Here is a 9,046-nt window from a genome sequence, read left to right on the forward strand (position 1 = left end):
GCAATTAATATAGGTTTATCCACAAAATCACAACATGTTGCTTTCATGTTGACATCAATTAATTATATAACATATCAAAATGCCTCAGATGCAACAATCTACCTCCAGGAGGCATCTGTTTTGCCTCGCTGGAAGTGGAAGGTCTGAGGAGCAACTTGATATATGTGGGGCATTATTGCAATTAAGATTCAGTTTTAATAGATTGATGATTACGAGCTACATAAAAAAGAAATACCAAAATGGCATACATCAAAACTTAAAACCTGAATGTTTAGTATTCAAAGTAACCTACTCAAATCATTTGCTTTGTCATGCTCGATTCGATAGAAGGGTATTTCTTTAATTGAAGGAGTCCATAAAGTCTAATTTTTTTAGTCTCAATTCTCTATTCTTCGAATATATTGTCTCTATTCCACATACCCTAACCATAACACTGAAAGAAGTGAACATTAGTGGGAAATCAATCAAAAGAGTAGAATTGAATAGAGATATGGCATGACTAAGCAGTCGACACCACAAAAATCGATCAAAAGATAGCCAAAAAGAGTCGAATAGTTGAAGGAATCTCACCTGCACCGAACAACCTAAATCACAAACAAAGACTTAAGCTTATAATTAAATATGCACAAATAAAGAAATCCAAGCCATTGATTTAAGAGCCTTCATGCGCTTAAAACTAAGCACATAGGTCGTCAACACAGAAATTCGGAGAGGGTGGATCAGCCACAATCACGAGAAAAGCGTGAAGAATGGACCAGAAGCAATTACTTACATTGTGTAGAAGAAGAGAAGAAAAGCCGAATGGACCAAAAAATAAACCGCTCACTTCAATTGAACCAAAATCAGACCAAGGGTATGGCGGCACGTTTCAGCTTACAATACAAAGCTACCATCTATGAGGATCTATAAGGCGGTGAAGCAATCAACCTGCTGACCACATACAACTAAAGACTGGCCGCCCAAAACCTTTTTATTGGAGGAAAGAAGGAGTTGGTGACGTGGATCGAAGCAGATTTCTCTTACATATAGGTAATGATAATGATATATATATATATATATATATATGTATGTATGTGTGTGTGTGTATATATATATATATATATATATATATATATATATATATATATATATATATAGAGGAAGTATCATTTGAGAACCTATAGTTTCCCGAGAACCCGGAACCAAACAAGGACCGTTAGATCAAAATAATAGATGGTCAAGATGATCTACGAAATTTTTGTAAATAGTTAGAGAAAATAAGACACAGGGGTAAAGAAATTGAAATGAATCAAGGTCATTTTAGGAATTATTTTAATTCCCTGATTAAACATCTCATTTACGTCTCTCTCTCCCCTGTTTCATGTAATCTTCTTCACCGTATCTCTTCCCTCTTCGTCCCCCCTCTATTGATTGACCACATATACCTCTGTAGACTACTACAAATCCATTGTCATTCATCTCCAAATCATTGATGAATAATCCACGATCCAAGACATCGATGTCGGTCGTGTTCATCTATCTTGGTTTTATATTCAATCAAGTCGAAACTGCTTTTTATTCTTTACCGAAATCAGAAATTCATCATCTCAACTTGATAATCGAGATTTTTACAGGTTCTTATTTGCATTCACTTCCAATCCACGATACCTAATTTCTAAATCGTTGGCAGATAATCGATGAATCAACAAATCAACACCATTCCGTGGATTAACAGATCTAATCTATTCTGAAACAGCCATTGCCAGCTATGAAGGTATTGCTCATGTTTTTGTATTTCAAAGTGATATCTCTAGTGTGTTTCTGCAATATCAACACACGTTGCTTTGTCTATACGTGTTTGATTTCAAGCGACATTGCTTTGATTTAAAGCTTCCGTCTCAGCTTGTTCGTCACCATCAATGCTTCCATGTTGAGTTCATCATTAAGTATACCAGGTGAAACTTTGTTCAATCATTGAAGACTAATTATTTTTCTTAATCATAGGACTTATTTCACATTATAATCTCGAGTTAACTACAGTTTAAGGTGTGTTTTTTGTTTGCTAATTTGTTACATTTTGAGTTTATTTGAAGCGACAAGTTGTATTGCCTATTAGGTGTTTGACAAAATGCCCCAGTGAACTATTGAACAATTCATCTCTATTTAAAGTGGTTGTATTGTATTATTGTATCAACTAGTCTCCTATGTTGACCCGTGCTCATGAAAGGCCTCTCTATTTGCTTTTGCATCTGTTTCCTGTGAGAAAATTGGAGAAAAAAACTTATTTTTGTTATGCTTTAGAGTTGGTTCTTCTTCATATGTTATGAAAGCAGTTTCTACAAATAAAAGTGTTATTTATCTATGTAAGAATTATTTTAACGGGGCACATATTATGTTTGTTGTATGTAATTGCTCCCAATAAGTTTTTATGTTGGTATCTCCTGGTACATGATATCATAATTATCATTCTTCCTTGTGGGACTTTTCTAAACATGTATAAGTTAGTAATCTGATAAAAATGTATTTGATACAATTTGAGTTGCACATGCTCAAGATCATTATCTACCTGATATGCTTTTTAATGTGCCTAAACGTGTGCTTCCAGTTAGTTAACTTCTGCAGTGATGATTTATGTGCATTTCTTCTTTTGTTTTGTTTTGAACATGTTAACAAAAGTTAAGATTATATATCTAATGGAGTGAACTTGGTATTTTATAATAATGAAAGAGATTGTTTATTTATTATCATGGTTATGAAGAAAGTTATCTTATCTCGTCCAATTAGGATGTAATGATATCTGTAATTTATGATAATTGTTCTTGTTGAGTTTGGTGAATTGGATCTCTATAGTGGTCTTACGCATTTATGTTGATTGCTTCAATGGTGTTGCAGGTGATTTGTTGGTCTTATATTGAATGTCTCCCTAGATGAAGGTTAGTACACATGGAGAATTGAAGGCACCTGTGCGGAAGCATCTTATAAAGGTTAGTACACTTGAAATGTTGCTCCTTTATGAAATTTGTTTTTGCCATTTTTTATAATAACTGCTTTATGGGTGATGTTAAACACGTTCTTGTGGTAGACAAATTCCATATACATTGATGGACATAAGCACATGTACATGGATTCATTTACAATTACAAATACATATTTACATATATGTTGGTACACATATAAATACACTAATAAATACACATACATAGTTGTTGTACTTCCCAACCACCAATTTAAAGACACTTTTTTATTTTGTGAAAAGTGGATCAGGAGGTGTCTGAATCATTATAAATGGCAAGCTCTACATATTATTTATATAGTGGATAAATGAATGTAGTGGATCAGACATAATAAAGATAACATAAGGATCTAGATTAGATATCAGAGCAGCTATAATTCAATCAAATGTTTTTGACTAATTTGTTAATTTGAAAAAATAGCAATTGTTAATTCTTTGAAGTGATGTAGTTGGTAATTTTTTTATTGTTCTTAGGATTTGAGTTTTTAATCCTTTAACCAAAAAAATTATCATACTTCTTTTTAGGATTTGAGTTTTGATTTATAATTGACATCTTTCTAATTTACTTATTTTTCATGGAGTTAAGAAATCTTCTTTACAATATATGCTTATGTATAAAAAAGTAGACTTAGCTGAAAATGTTTAAATATTATTTATATACATGAAATAAGAATAATGATGATTTTACTTTTGGTTTTTATGACAGTGATACATTTTTTTATATCACCACTGCTGGTAGCACACAGATTTGCTCCATTTCTACTGTCAAATCTGATTTTTATTGTGGCTATATCTTACTATGACTACCTCAACTTTTTAGGTTTTGATGGTAACAAATTTCTTTCACCTTCATATACTCAATCTACTAAATGACAATTTTATCCTTCCATTGAAAAAAAAATACAATACTAATATAATGTTCATCAATAAAGAAATGTTGTTATCATAGGTAAAAAATAAAGTACATTGTCCTCAATGAGCATCATTCTAATAAAAAGCAAAAATAATTGCTAAATTAGGCTCTTTATCTTTAACAAAATGAATTATAAATCGTTTATTATTATTATTATTATTATTAATAATGAACACAAATCAATTTTGATAAACTAAATTCTTTTAGGGTTTGGGTGTTGGACCAAGCTCTGGAACACCCCATGTTATTCCAAATGGTAACTTTCTGCATTTTTTTAGTATTGGACTTCTCAGATTTGTTTTTGTATTTTGTCATTGAGTACTTGAATTACACAAAGAAAAAGTAATTTCTAAATTCATTTTTTTTGCTCTTCGTTTCCAGTGAATTGAAGTTGGAATTCCTTTCCTGGAAACTAGTTCAAAAGATTCCACCAATGTGGAACATGCCTTTACTTCTTCCATCAAAGTTACTTAATATTTTCATTTTTTCTTTTTTATTTAAGACCAAAATGCTCTCATTACATATATTGAAATAAAAAAAGTAGTTTTATGCTTTTACAATAAACAAAAAATATTTAAATATAAATAAATATTTCATTTTTATTATTGAATTCCATTCCGTCCAACCAAAATTCCAAATTTCGATTTCAATTCCAATTCCAATATTGAATTTACATATCTACATTTGTATTATTCCAATCATAACAATTTTCCAATATTTGATTTACCTATTTACTACCCTTAAATTCATATGTAAATCACAAGTGAATCACATAACAGTTACATGTGCTTCATATGTAATTTACATATGAATCACATGTAATTCACAAGTACAGCACATGTGATTCACACATGAATTACATGTGATTCGCATGTAATTCACATGTAAATCACTAGTGAATCACATATGAATTACATGTGATTCATATGTAATTTACTTATGAATCACATGTAATTCATATGTAAATCACAAGTGAATCACATATGAGTTACATGTTGTGATTCATATGTAATTTACATATGTATCATATGTAATTCACAAGTAAATTATAAGTGATTCACATATGAGTTATATGTGATTGACATTTAAATCACATGTAATTCACATGTAAATAAAGAATGAATCACATGAGTCATGTGATTCATATGTAATTTACATATGAATCATATGTAATTGACAAGTAAATCATAAGTCATTCACATATGAATTACATGTAAATCACATGTAAATCACAAGTGAATCACATATGAGTTACTAATCACATGTAATTCACAAGTAAATCACAAGTGATTCACATATAAATCACATGTGATTCACATATAAATCACATGTGATTCACAAATGAATCACATATGAAATATGAATTACATGTGATTCACATATAAATCGCACGTGATTCACATATAAATCACATGTAATTCATATGTAAGTCACAAGTGAATCACATATGAATTACGTCTATATGCACACATGCATTTTGTGTGAGTGTTCTTCGTTTTTATTTTCTTGTGAATTTCACATTTGAATCTTAAAAGATACAATCACATGTGAATATCACATTATATAATCGCTTATGAATCTTACATGATATATACATATGCATTTTTGTGAGTGTTTTTGCATTAATATTTTTTTATTGTAGATTTGAAAGCATTTGTGGAAAATTTTGAAGATGTAAAAAGTGAAATTGAAGAAAATATGGAAATCTTGATAAGAAGAAATGATAACACTATGAATCTTTGTAGTTTTTATTTATTTTATTTTGTATTCAATAAAATACATGTACTATTATGTTTATAGATTGATTAATAAAAGTAGAATTTTTTATGATTTACTTACGAATATTATTGTATAAGAAATATGCAAATATGCATATATACACCTAAAATGTTGATTTTTTTGTTAAAAAAATTAGGTTTTTTTTAAATACTCTAGTTTTTTTTTTTTTTTTTTTTTCTAAAATGGAGATTTTTTTTTGAAAAAATTGCAGTTTTTTTTGAAAAAAAATACATTTTAAAAAAAAATTGCAGATTTTTTGAAAAAAATGCAATTTTTGTTTTTTGAAAAAATTACAGTTTTTCTGAAAAAAAAATGCAGTTTAAAAAAATAGTTTTTTTTTTAAAAGAATTACAGTTTTTTTTAAATTGCAGTTTTTTAAAGAAATTAATTTTTTTCATTTTTTTTTTTAAATTTATGTTTTCTGAAAAAATTAAAAAGTCTCCATTTTAAAAAAAAATCAATTTTAAAAAAAAAAAAAAATCCTAAATTTGATTTATTATGTTAATTTTGTTCAATAACCAAAAAAACATTAAATGAGATCGGTAAGATTACGATCATACCCTTAATGAGTTAATTTTGATCTAACGCTTCACCTTTAGTTCTCAGGTTCTCGGGAAACTATGAGTTCTCAACCGATCTCAACCATATATATATATATATATATATATATATATATATATATATATATATATATATACACACACACACAAACACACACACACACACATAGTAGGCGAATGTTCGTGCGTTGCATAGAAATATCTATATAGCTGAAATCTTTACAAATATATGTTTTTTTAAATATAATAATAATGTTGTTGTTAAATGTGATATAATAATTTGTATACTAAGTTGATATAATATATTTATTATTTTGAATTATACGATAATACATTTATATATATATATATATATATATATATATATATATATATATATATATATATATTAAAGCTGCATAATCTCAATCTTTTAAATGACCTCTACCCACAGGTTACTCATGAATAAAATTAAATATAATATATGGTTTAATGTTATTTATAGTTGTTGTTATTGTTAATGAAATTTTTAAAATTTATTTGCTTAACGTTTTAATTTCTATCATTGTAATTTATTAAAACAACAAACAAATTTTTATTTTTTATTTTTAAGGTAACAATAGAATCATTTATATATAGTTATTTTCAACTATTGTTATTGTAAGTTATTTTAAGCTACTTATTTGAAAACATTTAACGATTATAAAAATATATTTAGGAAATATTTTAGTTAAATGGATATTACAATTTAGTTTTTGCATTTAGCACTTTTAATTATTCAAAAAATATTCTTTGGGTTTTTTAAGTGGAATTGAAATTTAAATTGATGTTGACCTTGTAATATTATATTTAAATTAACAATTTAAGTATTTTGTCCAAACTGTTCAAAATTTGTAGTTTTAAACTATAATGGTTTACATACAACAACATATTAAATCTAATACATTAAGTATAATATGTTAAAAGTTAAAGACATAACTTTATAAGTGGAAGTAAAAATATTATTTTAATATTGAAATTTAGTTTATTTATGATTACACTTTAGGTTTGTTATTTATTTAACCTTATTAACACACTTATAATCATTATTAGAAGACACTACAATTTATCAGTTTTAACTATTTACAAAATATTATTTGGGTTGTTTAAGTTGAACTAAAATTTATATTTAAGTTGATCCTGTAAAGTTATATTTAAATTAACAACTGAATTATTTTTTACAAATTGTTCAAAAGTTGTAGCTTTATAATGATAATGGTTTACATATAACAACATATTAGACCTAATGAATTAAGTATAATGTGTTAAAAGTTAAAAACATAACTTTATAAGTAAAAGAAAATATATTCTTTTAATATTGAAATTTAGTTTATATATGATTACACTTTAAGTTTTATATTTATTTAACCTTATTAACCAACTTATAATCATTATTAGAAAGAAATTGAAAAGTCATGGGAGTTTCAAATGAATGTGGTGAAAGGAAAAATGCTTCCTTTATAAGTATACTAGGCGAATGTCCGCGCGTTGCGCAGAAAAACCTATATAGTTGAAGTCTTTACAAATATATGTTTTTTTAATATAATAATAACGTTGTTGTTAAATTTGATATAATAATTCGTATACTAAATTGATATAATATATTGATTATTTTGAATTATATGATAATATATACATCTATTATAACTGCATAATGTCAATCGTTTGAATGACTTCTACACGCGAGTTACGAATGAACAAAATTAAATATAATAAATGGTTTAATGTTATTTATAGTTGTTGTTATTGTTGATCAAATTTATTAAATTTATTTGCTTATTGTTTTAATTTTTGTTATTATAATTATTTAAAACATCAAACATTGTTTTTTGATTTTAAAGGTAACAATATAATCATTTATATAGATTTATTTTTAACTATTATTATTGTAAAATATTTTAAGCTACTTATTTGAAAGATTTTAACGATTATAATAATATCTTTAGGAAATTATTTAGTTAAATTGAGATTACAATTTAGTTTTTGCATTTATCACTACATTTTATCACTTTTAACTATTTACAAAATATTCTTTGGTTTTTTAAGTGGAACTGAAATTTATATTTAAGTTAACACTATAATGTTATATTTAAATTAGCAATTTAAGTATTTTGTCTAAACTGTTCAAAAGTTGTAGCTTTAAACTGATAATGGTTTACATACACAACATTTTAAATATAATAAATTAAGTATAATATGTTAAAAGTTAAAGGCATAACTTTATAAGTAGAAGTAAAAATATTATTTTAAAATTAAAATTTAGTTTATTTGTGATTACACTTTAGGTTTGATATTTATTTAACCTTATTAATCAACTTATAATCATTATTAGAAAGACACTACATTTGATCACTTTTAACTATTTACAAAATATTTTTTGGTTTGTTTAAGTTAAACTAAAATTTATATATAAGTTGACTCTGTAATGTTATGCATAAATTAATAATTTAAATATTTTATACAAATTGCTCCAAAATTGTATCTTTAAAATGATAATGGTTTACATCCAACAATATATTAAAACTAATAAATTAATTATAATATGCTAAAAGTTAACAAACATAACTTTATAAGTAGAAGTAAATATATTATTTTAATATTAAAATTTAGTTTATATATGATTACACTTTAGGTTTGATATTTATTTAACCTTATTAAACAACTTGTAATTATTATTTGAAAGAAATTGAAAAGTTATGGGAGTTTCAAATGAATGTGGTGAAAGAAAAAATACATGGGAGTTTCAAATAAATGTGGTTAAAGGAAAAATGTTTCCTTTATAAG

This window comes from Lactuca serriola, chromosome 2, assembly GCF_051521515.1.
Source record: "Lactuca serriola cultivar US96UC23 chromosome 2, Lser_US96UC23_V15, whole genome shotgun sequence".
Lineage (NCBI taxonomy): Eukaryota > Viridiplantae > Streptophyta > Magnoliopsida > Asterales > Asteraceae > Lactuca > Lactuca serriola.